The 15,898-nt window shown below is 41.3% G+C and overlaps 1 long non-coding RNA gene across 1 annotated transcript; it reads right to left on the bottom strand.

Moving 5' to 3' along the window:
* Window positions 1-1,576: 1,576 nt before the first annotated feature.
* Window positions 1,577-15,654, bottom strand: LOC136665524 (uncharacterized). Its single transcript, XR_010795281.1, has 3 exons — window positions 15,202-15,654; window positions 7,742-7,969; window positions 1,577-1,871 (listed from the first exon to the last, which is right to left on the bottom strand). It is a non-coding gene; the product is annotated as an uncharacterized lncRNA (long non-coding RNA).
* Window positions 15,655-15,898: the final 244 nt, after the last annotated feature.

Here is a 15,898-nt window from a genome sequence, read left to right as displayed (position 1 = left end):
CCTGGGCAGGGCAAGAAATACCATCAAGGACGTCACCCACCCAAATCATGGACTTTTCAGCCTTTTCTCATCTGGCAGATGTTACAGGAGCCTCCGTTCCCGCACTCACAGGCTTCGTAAAAGTTTTTTTTTTCCTGAGGCTGTTATCCGGATGAACACTATTCAGGCACTTTAAATAAACATTGCACAAACATTTCATTGCACCTTCTGTAAAGTTGTATTTCATTCATCCTTCAGTACATAATGCATCACCTACACAATGTTACTTTGTTTACATGTTTTATATTTCAATATGTATATATGGTTACTTTAACTTCCATAATCACAATGTTATATCACAACTGCACTTTATGTAAATTATGTAAATAATGTTTTATATTGCACTTCTGGTTAGATGCTAAATACATTTCACTGGCCCTGTACTTGTACTCTGCACAATGACAATAAAGTTGAATCTAATCTAATCTAATCTAATCTATTCTAATCTTAACACTATGTTGTGTGACAGGTCGCTGTAATGCTGAGGGTCCACATCCAGTATGAAGTTTCCTTAATTATGTGAGAAGGGTAGATATTCATATCATATCCACATACACTATACACATGTATATCACATACAGCTGTGGTCACTTCTATACTTGCAATATGTTTAAATCTGGAACTTTGAAGAAACACATAGCAAATAGTGGCAACAAAACAGTACTGTAGTATTTCATTTTCTTACATTCTCCCTAAGAGACAATTTACACACAATGGGAAATAAATACAAAGATTTAGTAAGTGCCCAGACATCTGGATAAGCTCTGTGTTGCTGGCGGATTTGGAGAACGGTCTCCTGTTCTGTGTGAATGTGGTTGTATTGTTGGGAATGAGGACCAATTTTGGTTTTATTGATATGATTTGCCAGATGTTGCGCCTTTCATTTACTAATCTGTTCACTTTAAGAAATTCCCCAAGCCTCACATTTGGCTCTACAGACTGTCAACAATAACGTTCTCAAAGTCATACAAATGTACAGCAATCAGCAATAACATTAAAACAACTTCTGTGTTTCTATACTCACTTGCCATTTTACCAGCTCTACTCATCATAAAGATGCACTTCCAGTACAGACGCAAATCTATCAGTTGCTACAATGAGTGTGCAAACAACAAGGTAATTTATATATTTTGGCAGTTTGTTGTATATTTACACATTTTTATGTATGTAGTCAGATAGTAGTTAATGAAAAATGAGTGAAAAATGAAGGGCTGGCACACTACTAACTACAACCTGGAGAGTTTGGTGTAAAAAAAAAAAAAAGGAAGGAAAAATATTCAAATTGTGACCACAATTTCTCAAAATGTTCCCCTCAATTTAAAAGTCATTCAGTCATTTGCTTTACATCATGCATTTTTATTTGTTTTTTGTTTGCTTGCTTGTTTCGTGGAGCATATTATCCTTTAATATACATTCAGACACATTTTTTATTAATTATAAAAATCCACCTAATCCCAATTTAAAGAAAATGTGAGAATGACAGAAATTATAAAAATAATTTAATAAATAAAACCATATAAAATAGCTTGTACATGACTTGGAAGTGGATTAAGATATTAAGATATCACTAACTACCTGGAATTACTGGTTGCAAGGCAGGGGCACATTCTGGATAGGGTGTTACAAACTCACTCAGTCACTCACAAACTTACACCAATGAACAAAATTGCAGCCAACTCATTTACTGTGAGTTTTTGGACTGTGAGAGAAAACTGGAGCACCCAGAGGAAACACATGCAGACACAGGGGACAATAAACCAACTCAACACCTGTGAGAATTGAAATCAGGAGCTGACTGGCTGTGATATTACCTGCAGGGCCATTGTGCCTCCCTATAAAGAAAAAGAAATTACACATATTATTTATTAAAAACACTCTTTACACCACTGCATATCACTGGAGAAATCTATTACTTCTGAGCTGTTATTTGTTGCTAGGTAACCTTGTGTCATGGCTATACTGAGTGCCCAAAGACCCCTTGAGACTAATCAGGCTAAGCGCTCTGGTTGGCTGATTCTGAAGCAGCTCTTGGAAGCAGAACAGATATAAGTGATATTTTCTTGACAGATCATTTCAAGTGGTGAAACAAACAACCGTGTAGGCTATTTTAAACAGAATCATGTGCCTTATGTTCATGAGGATATCTGAGCTGCTGTAAAGAATCAGATAAAACAAAGACACATGGTTTTTCATTATGAGTCTGCATTATATCTCAGTATCGCACTCTGAATCATTTGTAAAACAATGTTTTTTAACACTGATAAATTTGGTGGATAATAATTTGTTTGTGTTAAATGAAAGAAAATTAATTATTCAATAAAAACTGTTTTCTCTGATGGAGATTTAGGGCCATGACACTGAAAAAAAAAATTATATTTTGAGAATAAAAAGTAAAGAAAATTCTTAGAAAAAAGTGAATAATTCTGAGATTAAATTCAGAACAATTCTGAGAAATAAGTCAGAATGTATATATTTATATTTGTCAGGATCACAGAGCGGACTGACTGAGGGCGGACGCATTCGCTAAAACACAATAAACGTTTATTCACGGAAAATTAACAAAACAGAGACACTTTCGACAGAAGGTAAACAAGCTTGACTGGACACTAAGACATAAACGGGGTAAATGGGACAGACAGAAAACAAAGCGAAACGGCGACAATAGGAAATGAAACAACGACGGGGAAAACTATGGAGATAGACAGATAACTTGACCGACAGGACTGAAGACAACGGAGAAATGAGAAATGTTCGACAAACAGGACGTGAGACAAGAGGGCTTAAATGCTTGACACAAACGAGACACACCTGGACAGATAACGAGGGGACAGGTTAACTTTTGACAGCTGAGGAGGTGGGACAAAGGCGGGACTAGAATGTAAACAAACATAGCCATGTGCTGAGAAAGAGCACATGACCGAGGAAAACAGACACGACGAGACGAGGGCGTAACAGATGCCCCCCCCCCCGAACACGCAACTCCTGGGGCGCATACACCTAAACCCCCCAGGAGCTGGCACAGGAGAGAGCAAGGAAAACAAGACAGACTAATACAAGACAAGGAACCAAGGGAGACAGGACTCAGGACAGGACGGGAACAGACACAGGAGCTGGGGACACGACAGGACCGAATATCTGAGACGGGACATGGGACATGACAGGTGACTGACAAAGGGGGGCAACAAGAGACTGGAACGGACTGGACAGGACAGGAGTGGACACATGAGACTTGACAAGAGACTGGGGTTGCACATTAGACAGGAACTGTGACAAGACAGGGGACTGAACAGGTTTGGGGACAGAAGACTGGACATGGACAGGTGACAGAACAGGGGACTGGAGTGGTGACAAGACATGTGACTGAACATTGGACGGATACGGGGACTGGACATGAGACTGGACAGATGACAGGACTGGGTGCTGGGAATGGACGGGAGCAGAGACTGGTGACGAGACAGGGGACAAGGCACTGGACCGGACAGAAACGTTAGACTGGAAAGGGGTATGTGACTGGACAGAAGACAGGACAGGTGACATGACACTAGACTGCAACAGGGACTGGACTGGAGATGGGACAGAGGGTTGAAACAGGGACTGGACAGGACTAAACTGGGGACTGGACATGAGACAAAACAGAGGTTTGAAACGGGGACTTGACCGGAGACGGGACTTGAGACTGGACAGGGGTTTGAAACAGAGACTGGACAGGGCTGACAGGGGACTGGACAGGACTCACAGGAGACTGGACTGGACTTGGCAGGGGAACAGGGACCAAGACATTCAAGGGGACAGACACGAATACAGTGACAGGGACTGGGACAGAGACACAGGCAGACACAGGGACAAGGACAGAGACAGGAACCAAGACAGGGATAGACAGGGGAACCAATATAACAGGGGGGTGCCCAGGACTGGCAAATGTCTGTGGGGCAGTCTGAGGAACCAGCCTGGGCACAGTTCTGGGGATCGGCCCCGTAGTTCTAGGGACCGTCCCTCGGACACAACCAGGAGCGGCCGGAGCCACAGTCACAGGGACAGGAGCGGCTGAGGGAGCCGCCATTCCGAAGACAGGAGGCCCTGCGACGTCGTCCACGGAGACAGGGGAACCTGCGACGTCGTCCACGGAGGCAGGGGAACCTGCGACGTCGTCCACGGAGGCAGGGGAACCTGCGACGTCGTCCACGGAGGCAGGGGAACCTGCGACGTCGTCCACGGAGGCAGGGGAACCTGCGACGACGTCCACGGAGGCAGGGGAACCTGCGACGACGTCCACGGAGGCAGGGGAACCTGCGACGACGTCCACGGAGGCAGGGGGACCTGCGACGACGTCCACGGAGGCAGGGGGACCTGCGACGTCGTCCACGGAGGCAGGGGGACCTGCGACGTCGTCCACGGAGGCAGGGGGACCTGCGACGACGTCCACGGAGGCAGGAGAAACTGCAACGACGTCCACGGAGGCAGAGGAATCTGCGATGTTGTCCACGGAGACAGGAGAAACTGCGACAACGTCCACGGAGGCAGGGGGACCTGCGACGACGTCCACGGAGGCAGGGGGACCTGCGACGTCGTCCACGGAGGCAGGGGGACCTGCGACGTCGTCCACGGAGGCAGGGGGACCTGCGACGTCGTCCACGGAGGCAGGGGGACCTGCGACGACGTCCACGGAGGCAGGAGAAACTGCGACGACGTCCACGGAGGCAGAGGAATCTGCGATGTTGTCCACGGAGGCAGATGAATCTGCGACGTCGTCCACGGAGACAGGAGAAACTGCGACGACGTCCACGGAGGCAGAGGAATCTGCAACGTCGTCCACAGAGACATGAGAGGCAGGCGTTGCGCTCACAAAGACAGGAGAGGCGCGCACCGCGTTCACGAAGACAGGCGCGGCTGGAGGCGCCGCGCTCACGAGGACAGGCGCGGCTGGAGACGCCGCGTTCACGAAGACAGGCGCGGCTGGAGGCACCGCTTTTACGAGGACAGGGGTTTGTGCTGCTCGCCGGGCTCGCGCTGGAGCTGTAGAGGGTTTAGGGGGTTTCACAGGCGCACACATTAGATCCCTCAGGTTGGAGGCTAACAGCCCCTACCCTTAACCCCCCCCCAAAAATTTCCCTGGACCTAAGGGGGTAATCCACCGTCGAGGGGGGGACTCCAGCACGCTTCTTCCGCCGACTCTTTCGACTCCCGCTGGCGCAACTACTCAATTCACGAGTCGACTCCTCCAGTATAGGACTCGGAACAGCATCAGGCAGGAGCTGGAGCCGGCAACTCCATTCCGAGGCCGCTTTCAAAACCTCCCCCACAGGATCTTTGGGGCCTGTACGGAATGGAGTCCGGCGAATGGCACACCCCTTGAGATAATAGTCTGCGCTAGCTGCGTCCATAGTTTGGTCGAACATTCTGTCAGGATCACGGAGCGGACTGACTGAGGGCGGACGCATTCGCTAAAACACAATAAACGTTTATTCACGGAAAATTAACAAAACAGAGACACTTTCGACAGAAGGTAAACAAGCTTGACTGGACACTAAGACATAAACGGGGTAAATGGGACAGACAGAAAACAAAGCGAAACGACGACAATAGGAAATGAAACAACGACGGGGAAAACTACGGAGATAGACAGATAACATGACTGACAGGACTGAAGACAACAGAGAAATGAGAAATGTTCGACAAACAGGACGTGAGACAAGAGGGCTTAAATGCTTGACACAAACAAGACACACCTGGACAGATAACGAGGGGACAGGTTAACAAATGACAGACGAGGAGGCGGGACAAAGGCGGGACTAGAACGTAAACAAACATAGCCATGTGCTGAGAAAGAGCACATGACCGGGGAAAACAGACACGACGAGACGAGGGCGTAACAATATTATTCATATATATATAACAAAGTCTGAATATTTCTTGCATGTATTATGAGGGAGACAAAACCCTTTGCATTATAAGTGAGGAATGTAGTGTATTGTGAAAGTCATACTATCATATAGATTTCAGGAATAATTACTCAGTCCTCTGGCACATCTGACCAGATTGTTATTAGTATTTGAATGCTGAATTGGTTTTGCAAGAACCCATTTATTCAGAAATGGGCATGTAATTTACAGAACTGAATTAGAACGATCATGAAAATAATCAATCCAGAGGGAGTGGAACTCTGGAGTGCCATGAGGCTTTGTTGCCTTATGGTTATGGACTTGTACAATAAACTAAAGCTGTATGAACTGCAGTCAGTGGCTACACTAATGGGTTTAATTGTCATGTTGTGTGGATGGAAACGTATAATAAATAATTGTGTTCACTTCACTTGGCTGCTTCTTTCACAACTCACTCTATGGTGCACAGACTGAGAGTCAGTCTGTCTAAATATTATAATAGATAATGATCTAAACAGTGTTTTTCTAAATACCTGTCGCAAAACATTGCCTCTAATGGGAACCATGGTCTTTGGAACTACAAAAATGGAGGTCTGCACTTCACCTTGTAAAGAAGTCTCTCTGGCCAATCAGCATTCGGCAAATTTTACGTCATGTTTAGTACCTACTTGTTTCTTGCACCCAGAATGACATAGAATATGTATTAAATCATATGAGTTTATGATTAAATGCATTTGAAATAACAGAACTGTGAGTAGTACTCATGTAGTATTTATTCAGGTTGTTCTTATTGGTGTGAATATGTAGATAAGCATATCAGAGTATAGCTGTGGTCTTGTTTATTATTTGTATCACATTGTGCTATTCTTGTTTTACTGTTATCTCCAAAATAGTAACGTTATATGGGAAGGAAAATTCCAACTTGACTTTGAATGGAAGTGAATGTAAAAATACTTTATTTAGAGTACTTTTGGAGCATTTTCATTAGTCGGTTTGTCATGACAACAGCTGCCATGTTTGAATGATTTAGTAAGATAAAAATTGACAAAAAATTTGATTTTGTTGTTTTGAACAGCAACCATGCACTATAATGCCAAATGTATTCACTCACTCAATCACTTCTATGGTCAAAGGATGCCACCTCTGTTCAGTTGTGAAACTAAATATTTCACAGTCAACTGTGAGTGGTATTATAGCAAAGTGGAAGTGATTAGGAACAACATCAACTCAGTCACAAAGTGGTAGGCTCAGCAAATGATGAAGTGCCTAGTGCGCAGATGTCACCAAATTTCTGCAGTCAATCACTACATACCTTCGTACTTTATCTGGTCTTCAGATTAGCTCAAGAACATTATGTACACAGCCCTAAACTTTGTGGAAAGCCTTCCCATAAAATTTGAAGCTGTTATAGCTGCAAAGGGTTGACCGATATTATATTTAACTCTATGGATTAAGAATGGGATGTCACTCAATTTCATATGCATGTGAAAGCAGATGAATGAATACTTTTGACAAAATAGTATATGTAAATATCAGTCAGTGTAAGTTGAAGTAGAAACAATACTTGTTAACATAAAAATCCCCATACAATTAAGGTTACAATTAAAGTTATTTGCATATTAACAAAAAATATATTAAATATGTCAAATAAACCAACACATGTCAAACTCACTGATGTTCATTTTATGTCGTAGCATAACTGGACTTTATTTTAAATGAAAAGTTTAATACTGTTACAGAATTTGTACCATAAACATTTAAACATACTGTTAGAAATGGATATTTTTAGAGTTTAGACTGGAATACAATACACAAAGACTCACTCTTTCAAAGGAAAAGCACAATGACAACTGCAATCTCTATATATCTGCTCTCAAACTGGAGATGTAAAAATGCAGTGGTGTGTTTTGATTCATGAGGATGTTTTTACTCAAGGTTCTGTAAATCATTAGTATCCAGTCGTCATAATTCTGCAGCTTCTACTGACATCGCTAATGCATCTAAGAGAAGAGCTAAGGGCTTCCTGAAGCCATGGAAGCATGGAGTTCCTCCTGAAAAACAAACGGATACAGCTTGTTACTCCACTAAGTGACCACATGCTGCCACACGCTGTTTGACCTTAAGGGCAACAGGGATCTTTAAAGGGAAAAACTAATACAATGAATTTATATTGATGATCATGGGGCTCTTTGGACAAATCATGTTTATGGCTTGTAGAGTTCCATTTGTTCTTTAAGTGGATCTGTTTAAGGCTGGAAGAAAGGCAGGTCAATAAATAAAGGGTAATATGGGCCTTGACAGTCCGTCTCTATCAGGCCTGCCATTACAGTTCCACAATTTTACTGCAGTCAAAGTTCTTACTTCCATGTCTTTTAAGTGTCACACGACATTTCCGAGCATGTAAAAAGTCCTTGCAGTAAAACAAACTTATGCCTTTATGTGCATCTGCAATTATTATGTTGTTCTGTGGAGCATGACACACAGTTTAATGTGTATCCACATTGTGGGGTAAAGGTTAATTTCAGTTACAAAGCAGTCATCAAATCTGAATAATTTCATCAGTGTTACAGCTCATTAGAGCTACTAAACTATTGTTATTGTTACTTTGCTATTGTTGTTGTTCATGTTTTTTTGTTTGTTTTTTTTAATGTTGAATGTTTACATACCCATAAACAGATTTCTGACTCTTAGCAGTAGCTTGCATTGGCATAAACATATGGAGGGCAACACACTGACAATGCAGTTTGTTTTGCTGCCCCACGGGAGTTTGATGTGTTCTCCCTGTGTCTGTGTGGGTTTGCTCTAGGTGTTCTTGTTTCCTCCCACAGTCAAAAGCATATATTGATAAATGGAGCGTGTGAATGACTGAGCATATGACTGTCTGGTGCCATGTCCAAAGTTTGCCCGTGCCTTACAGCCAATGACTCAGTGTAGACTGTTGACTCACAGGAATATAAAGTTAATATAAAAATGCCTGAAACCTAAGATACAAAAGTAACATATGGCAAATATATCTTAATATAATGCATTAAAAAGACACTTCACTGTTATTCACTTCATTATGAAATTATTATGCTTGACACATGAGAGTAGATTCTAAATAGCAAAGCTTTGGTTTTTTTAAAGTCTTTTGATGGTGGAGAGGAACATGCAAGATGTTGAGAGACAAAACAATGCCAATACATACTGTAATTATATTCTAGTATAATACTATATTTACTAGAAATTCCAAAAAAAAAAACACAGATGATGTATCAGTTCACTTTTGAATAGTACAAAAATTAACAAGGTTTATGTTGTCGATTATATCATGTTGAAAGATTTTGTTTGCACTCAGCAAAATCTCCACTTACCCTAAATAGATATCCCCTTTGTTTCCTCCGGGTGCTCTGGTTTCCTCCCACAGTCCAAAAACTACTCATTGGCTACTCAAAAGTGTCTGTGAGAGTGTGAGTCAATGTGTGAGTGTGTGTCACCCTGTGAAAGACTGGTGCTCCCTCCAGGGTGTGTTCCTGCCTTGTGCCCAGTGATTGCGGGTAGGCTCCAGACCCACCGTGACCCTGAACTGGATAAGTGGTTATAGACAATGAAGGAATTAATGATTTCCTCTTTATTTAAAAAATATTCCAAGAAAAATATTTAGCCTTTTAGTACATATAGATTTTGTGCTGAAGTGTACTGAAGCTCAGTGCCACTTCTATTTTGTAAGTGTTTTTATTTTCAAGCTCAAACATGAAGCTATTTATTTACTACTCTACCCACCCCTACAGATAAAGATTCCTAAGCTGGCATTGTTCTCCAGCAATCTGATAAAAAAGGATCAAGCTGAAATATGAATGACCTTTGTGTGCAAATCCATTTATCTCAGATTCAGAGGTATATCAGCATATCATGTTCTCTTCCCACTGTCATGGCTTGTTTCTACTCTTTCAAAAACAAACAAAAAAAACAATCTCTTCCCTTGTTCCTCTCATTTCAAGTGTGTCTTTCAGCCTTCACGTGAGTGCTCTCCATGAATCATCTTTCTCTCTCTCTGGTTTCCTCAAAATTTGAGGTGGCCATAGGAGTGGTATGTTTTGACAACCAAGGATCAGAGAGTCATGTTTCTGTGCAACTAAATGCAACTAAGAGTATTTAGCACTACACCCAAACTTATACCCAACCCTTAAGTTAAACTAGATTTTAATAAACAGACATTACCAAGACACTACAATTATCCCTAACATGAATCCTAAAAAACAATTGGATTTAGTAGCAGTGTGTTCATTTCACACTTTAGTGGCACACAAACGTGATGCTGACATATTATTGATGCAATTCTGCAAATGTGTATTATGCGTTCTAGGCTTGATATGACAAATGTAAAAAGTTCATGCTGGCTTGTAGTTTACACTGAGAAAGCCACGCACTGAATTGATTCACATGTGACGCTGTCAGTAACAAGACAAAGTCTTTATCAGCATTTCTTCTGAATTCCTTTTCTGCAAAAAATTGTAATGTCAGCTGTTCTTTACATTGTATTACAATGTTATGATGTGGTCATGGTAAAATTAAGCAGTTTTACAAGAATCCAGGTCCTAGCAGCTAGTGAGTGTCGCAGGGGTTGGAGAAAGAGCATGAAGGAACAGACTTAGCATAAAGGTTAGTTACAGCATAAGAGTTAGTCAACCAAAACAACAAGAGAAAATGAATAATTCTGGACAATTAATTTAGCATTGTGAATATTCAGTGAGAGAAGGAATTATTTATTTTCACTAGAGAAATGTGTTTTAGGTCAATGACTCTATTATGATAAACTATCACAATCTCTATTAAGAAAAGTTATCATTGTCACTTAATCACTCCAGAGATTGCTGTGCCACTGCTTTATCAACAAGATATGAAATTAACCTTTAGGAAGTTAGATTTAGGCTGATTGTTTACTCACCCATCAAAATCATTGAATTGAGGTTCCAATCACTTCCATGGCCACTGGTGTATAAAACCAAGCACCTAGGCATGCATACTGCTTCTACAAACAGTTTAGAAAGAATGGGTGGCTCTCAAGAGCTCAGTGAATTCCAGCATGGTACCATGATAGGATGCCACTTTTGCAACAAGTCCAGTCGTGAAATGTCCTCACTACTAAACATTCAACAATAAACTGTCAATGGTATTATAACTAAGTGGAAGAGATTGGAAATGGCAGCAATTCAACCATGAACTGGTAGGCCATGTAAAATGACAGAGCAAGGTCCGCAGATACTGGGGCACATAGTGCACAGAGTCTGCAACTTTCTGCAGAGTCAATCGCTACAGACCTTCAAACTTCATGTGGCCTTCATATTAGCTCAAGAACAGTGAGTAGAGAGCTTCATGAAATAGCCAAGCCTTACATCACCAAGCACTATGCAAAACATAGGATGCTGTGGTCTAAAGCACGCTAACACTGGACTCTAGAGCAGTAGTGAGGTGTTCTCTGTAGTGACAAATCATGCTTTTCCGTCTGGCACTCTGATGGACGATTCTGGTTTTGGCGGTTGCCAGAAAAAAAGTACTTGTCTGACTGCATTTTGAGAGGTGTAAAATTTGGTGGAGGTGGGGGGGGGGGGTTGCTGTGTGGGGTTATTTTTCAGGAGTTGGGCTCGGCCCCTTAGTTCCAGTGAAAGGAACTCTTAATGCTTCAGCATACCTAGAGATTTTGGACAATTCCATGTTCCCGGGAGCATGAAATTGTTCAAAATCTCTTTGTGCACTGGTGCACAAAGCAAGGTCCATAAAGACATGGATGAGCGAGTTTGATGTGGAAGAACTTGACTGACCTGCACAGAGTCCTGTCCTCAACCTGATAGAACACCTTTGGGATGAATTAGAGCAGAGAGTGTGAGCCAGGCCTTCTCAACAGTGTCTGGCCTCACAAATGCACTTCTAAAATAATGGCCAAAACTTCCCATAAACTCCTAAACCTTGTGGAAGGCCTTCCCAGAAGAGTGGAACCTGTTGTTGCTCTAAGTCGTGGGATGACATCATATTAAACTCTATGGAGTGAGAATGGATATCACTCTAGTTCATATGCATGTGAAGGCAGATGAACAAATACTTTTGTCAATATAGCCCTGGGAGGATGTTTATTTATGAGTGCATAAGTTGTGTAATATTATCCATAATTTCCTTTTTCAGCTACCCCCATACATTCTTCCAATTTTACAGCACATGGATTAGTAAAATCACAAAAACACTAAAAAGTGTTGATTGATGGTGCCATCAAGATTTCTGGGCTCTTGGTGAAAAGTGAGCAATTCCAAAACCCAATATGTCTCAGGAAATGGCTATTGGCATATTTGTATAAGAGAGGAAACATATTGTCTTTGTTCTATCATTTTGCCTTTGCAATGACTTTAACAAATTGTGTACATGGTAAATAGAGAGACTGTTTGACAGAACTCATATATGTAGAAGTACAACTTCACCTTTATGCATGGCTGAATGTATGTAAGTATTCAATTACACATCCTGGAGCATAAATGCTTGACCTTGTTTCTGTGGGCTGATCTAATGCAGAACATTACTCTGTGGAGAAATCATGCGAATCCTCCACCTCCATTATCCCTCATCAAAATATGGTCTGGTATGAGAATGAATAGTGCCGCGTTTGCCAGGTGGACAGAATGAGCTGGGATGGACAGTGCCACAGATATGGCCTCTCTGCCAGCTCATCTTCACAAGCCCGGCGAGACCACCAGAGCCATGGTGAAATCTGCTGTGATGATTAGTGCCACATTTATAACGCCCGCTCCATTATTTCTAATTCCATGGCAGATCACATGGGGATGTCAACATAGAACACAGAGCACATTCAGAAAACATCCCACTGTAATTGTGTACTGACTTAGTAAACATTCAGGTTTATATCTCTGCACAGACATTTTCCTAAATTGACATTCTCTAGAATCATTTTATGGATGCACAGCAAATTAAAAGGAAAAACCTAAATAAGGCCTTGTTCAGATTGGCGATTCAAATCTGATGTGTAGACATTTGTGGACAGAATTTGATCCCAATATAATCATAATTTTTAATAACTGTTATAGCCCATTAATACATGCAGCAAAAGTGCCACTACTGGTTGTTCCGTGTAAATACTGTTGAATTCATGGTTATAGGTGAATTATAATATCACAGCTTACATCAATGTGCATGTGCATCAATTTAAGTTTTAGAAATGTAATGATTTAGTAATTATCAAGATTCTATTCTGTTATTAAAAAACAACATTAAAGTAAATTCCAGTTGAATTGGCATAATCTGTACTACAATAATCCATTTGTAACAGTGAACATATCACCCATAGTTACATTGTTGTATGTGTTTATTTGTAATTACATGGTTATTAAAGCAAATTACTGGGAGACCCAGTTAGAAAAGTAATGTCACATGAAATCTGCCTTTTTTCCAAAACAATCAAGAAGAACTGCTGTGTCTGATCCACTGGTACTAGGATAACACACACTGACCAACCTATACTACATCAGAGGCACTGAGTGCATTTGCATGCATTTTATATTCAGCTAATGGGGAAACTCTGAGTTTATATGAGACTGACAATAATCAAATTTCTGCTTTGCAACAGCCAATATCACACAAAGACATGACAAACTCCCTGCTGTGGCTTTTTGTAAACATGGACCCAGTTTACATGCAAATATGGATGCTATTTTCTTACGATTTCTAATATTGCTCTTCTCACAGTTCTTAACACTGTTGCTGAGATGTAGACAATTTTTTTATATGAGTCTGTCCTTGGACAAAGCATGTGTCCCTCCATTAGAGACTGGTACTTAAAGGGAACGTTTACAATTGTGGGGAAATGCAGTTCTAAGCTCTGCATCTGTGGGAGAATGCTGTTTCCATGACCACTTGAATAGTCAGATAACTACAGAAATTTCATTAAGATCAAATTTAAGTTAATGTAAATACACTCACTGAGAACGAACCACTGTCACGGATCACGGGGCAGACTGACAGAGGCGGACGCACTTGCTAAAACACAAATACTTTAATCAAAACAAAGAAACCACACGACATGAACAGGAAGCAAAACAAAACGACTTAACTGGGAATAACAAAGACTTGACTCGGAATAGGAAAGAAACAAAACAACATGACTTAGAAAACAAAACGACTGGAATAGGAGAGGGAAAGAGACAACACGACAGGACTCGGAACATAGTAGAAACACGACATGACTGGGCAACAATACAATACAAATGAACGACAACAGGAAGTGATGGAAGGGGACTTAAATACACAACATAGACGAGACGCACCTGGACAGATAACGAGGAAGACGGGTTAACACATGACACAGACGAGAAGGCGGAACAAAGGCAGGACAAGGGCGGAGACAAGAACATAAACAAAACATAGCCATGTGCTAAAAGAGCACATGACCGGCGAAAACAGAGGTGACGAGACGAGGGCGTGACAGATGCCCCCCCCTGAACGCGCAACTCCCGGGGCGCGTACACGTAAACCCCCCAGGAGCTGGCACAGGAGAGGGCACGGAAAACAGACTAAGACAAGACAAGGAACCATGGGAGACAGGTGTAACACTCAAGTTACTTAAAGGATTTCACTTTACTAAAATAAATGTAAAATACTTAAATTTTGATTTGGTTTGGTTTGGGCCAGAAGGTTCGGCTCATGCGGGAGATAGGAAAAGAATGAGACTCAGACAAAAGCTTAAAGTTTTTGTACATGCCTGGCTTGTGTATTTAGACAAAACAAAACAATAAATCAAATATTTGGAGCAAATAATATAAAATAATTTTTCTCTTAAATAAAAGTTCTCTTTTTGGTACCAATAGTTCTATTCAATCACAATCACAGTTATCAATACTTTCTACTTATTTGGGTGCACCTTTCTAATTTACAATAGGCTTCAGTTCACAATAAAACCACTTCCAATTCGCATCAATCGACAATTAAAATAAAACCAAGGAAAATAAACCTGACCTGTCAACGACAGCGTCATAAATCACAATGAGATTTCAATTAAACACAACTTGTTAGCACTTGCTAGCACTTTGTTAGCACTTTCTGTAACATTAACCAACCTTACAATTGTAAACGAATGAAGAGTCGTTTAACGCTACTCTTAAGAGTTTAAACATTCACCATTTCACTCACATTCTTAATACAATTTACAATATAAACAATTTCTTTAATCACACTTAGTAACATTTTACTCGCACAAAACTCATTAAACTGCAAATTAACTATAGAAAGAGAAAACTTTTCTCACCGATCTCACAAGAGGACAGCGTAGCAGCACAAAAATGGCGCAGCCTCTAATCTAACTCTCTTTTTCAGCAAATCTCTGTCTCCTTTGTTCAATAAGCCCGCTCAACACTGAAACTGCAGCCGGAAAAGAGAGAGCAAGGCCCGCACTTGGAGGCAAAAGCAGTGGGCGGGACAATGCACCGTTTGGCAGCAACCCATTGGCTAAGAGCGATACCCCCGTTCTTAGAAAGGGGGGTTAACTCTTTAATTGCCGACCATGACAATAATTCACTATAAACAAAACACAACTATTAACCAACAACTCTTTTTGTGTTTTACAAGATCAAAAATAATTCTTCAGTTACAACCATAGTTAACTGTGGGTTACACCCTCCCCACTTTGATGGTATGCACGTCCCTGTGCATCCGAAAGGTTAAGCTGTTGCATAGAGTTTGTAATAGCTTCATTTAGGCTCTTAAATACTGCATTAACAACATGCAATAAGGGGTTACCTAATGTTGGATATTGCAACCTTTCTGGTCTCTGATGTGACCTTTGAGATCGACGAGGGACGTCTTGAGTCTGAGAGCTAAGTTGAAATCCGAACAAACTAGGCTGCTCAGTAATAACAGTTTCTTGTTCATTGAGACACTCTGACAATGTCTCATTTCCATTTGGCAGAATATGTTCATTCGCGGACTGATTTTCCTCTTCAAGA

This window comes from Hoplias malabaricus, chromosome 14 (genome assembly GCF_029633855.1).
Source record: "Hoplias malabaricus isolate fHopMal1 chromosome 14, fHopMal1.hap1, whole genome shotgun sequence".
NCBI classification, from domain to species: domain Eukaryota; kingdom Metazoa; phylum Chordata; class Actinopteri; order Characiformes; family Erythrinidae; genus Hoplias; species Hoplias malabaricus.
Note: the sequence above shows the minus strand (reverse complement) of the source record. Positions and strands in the feature narration are given on the sequence as shown.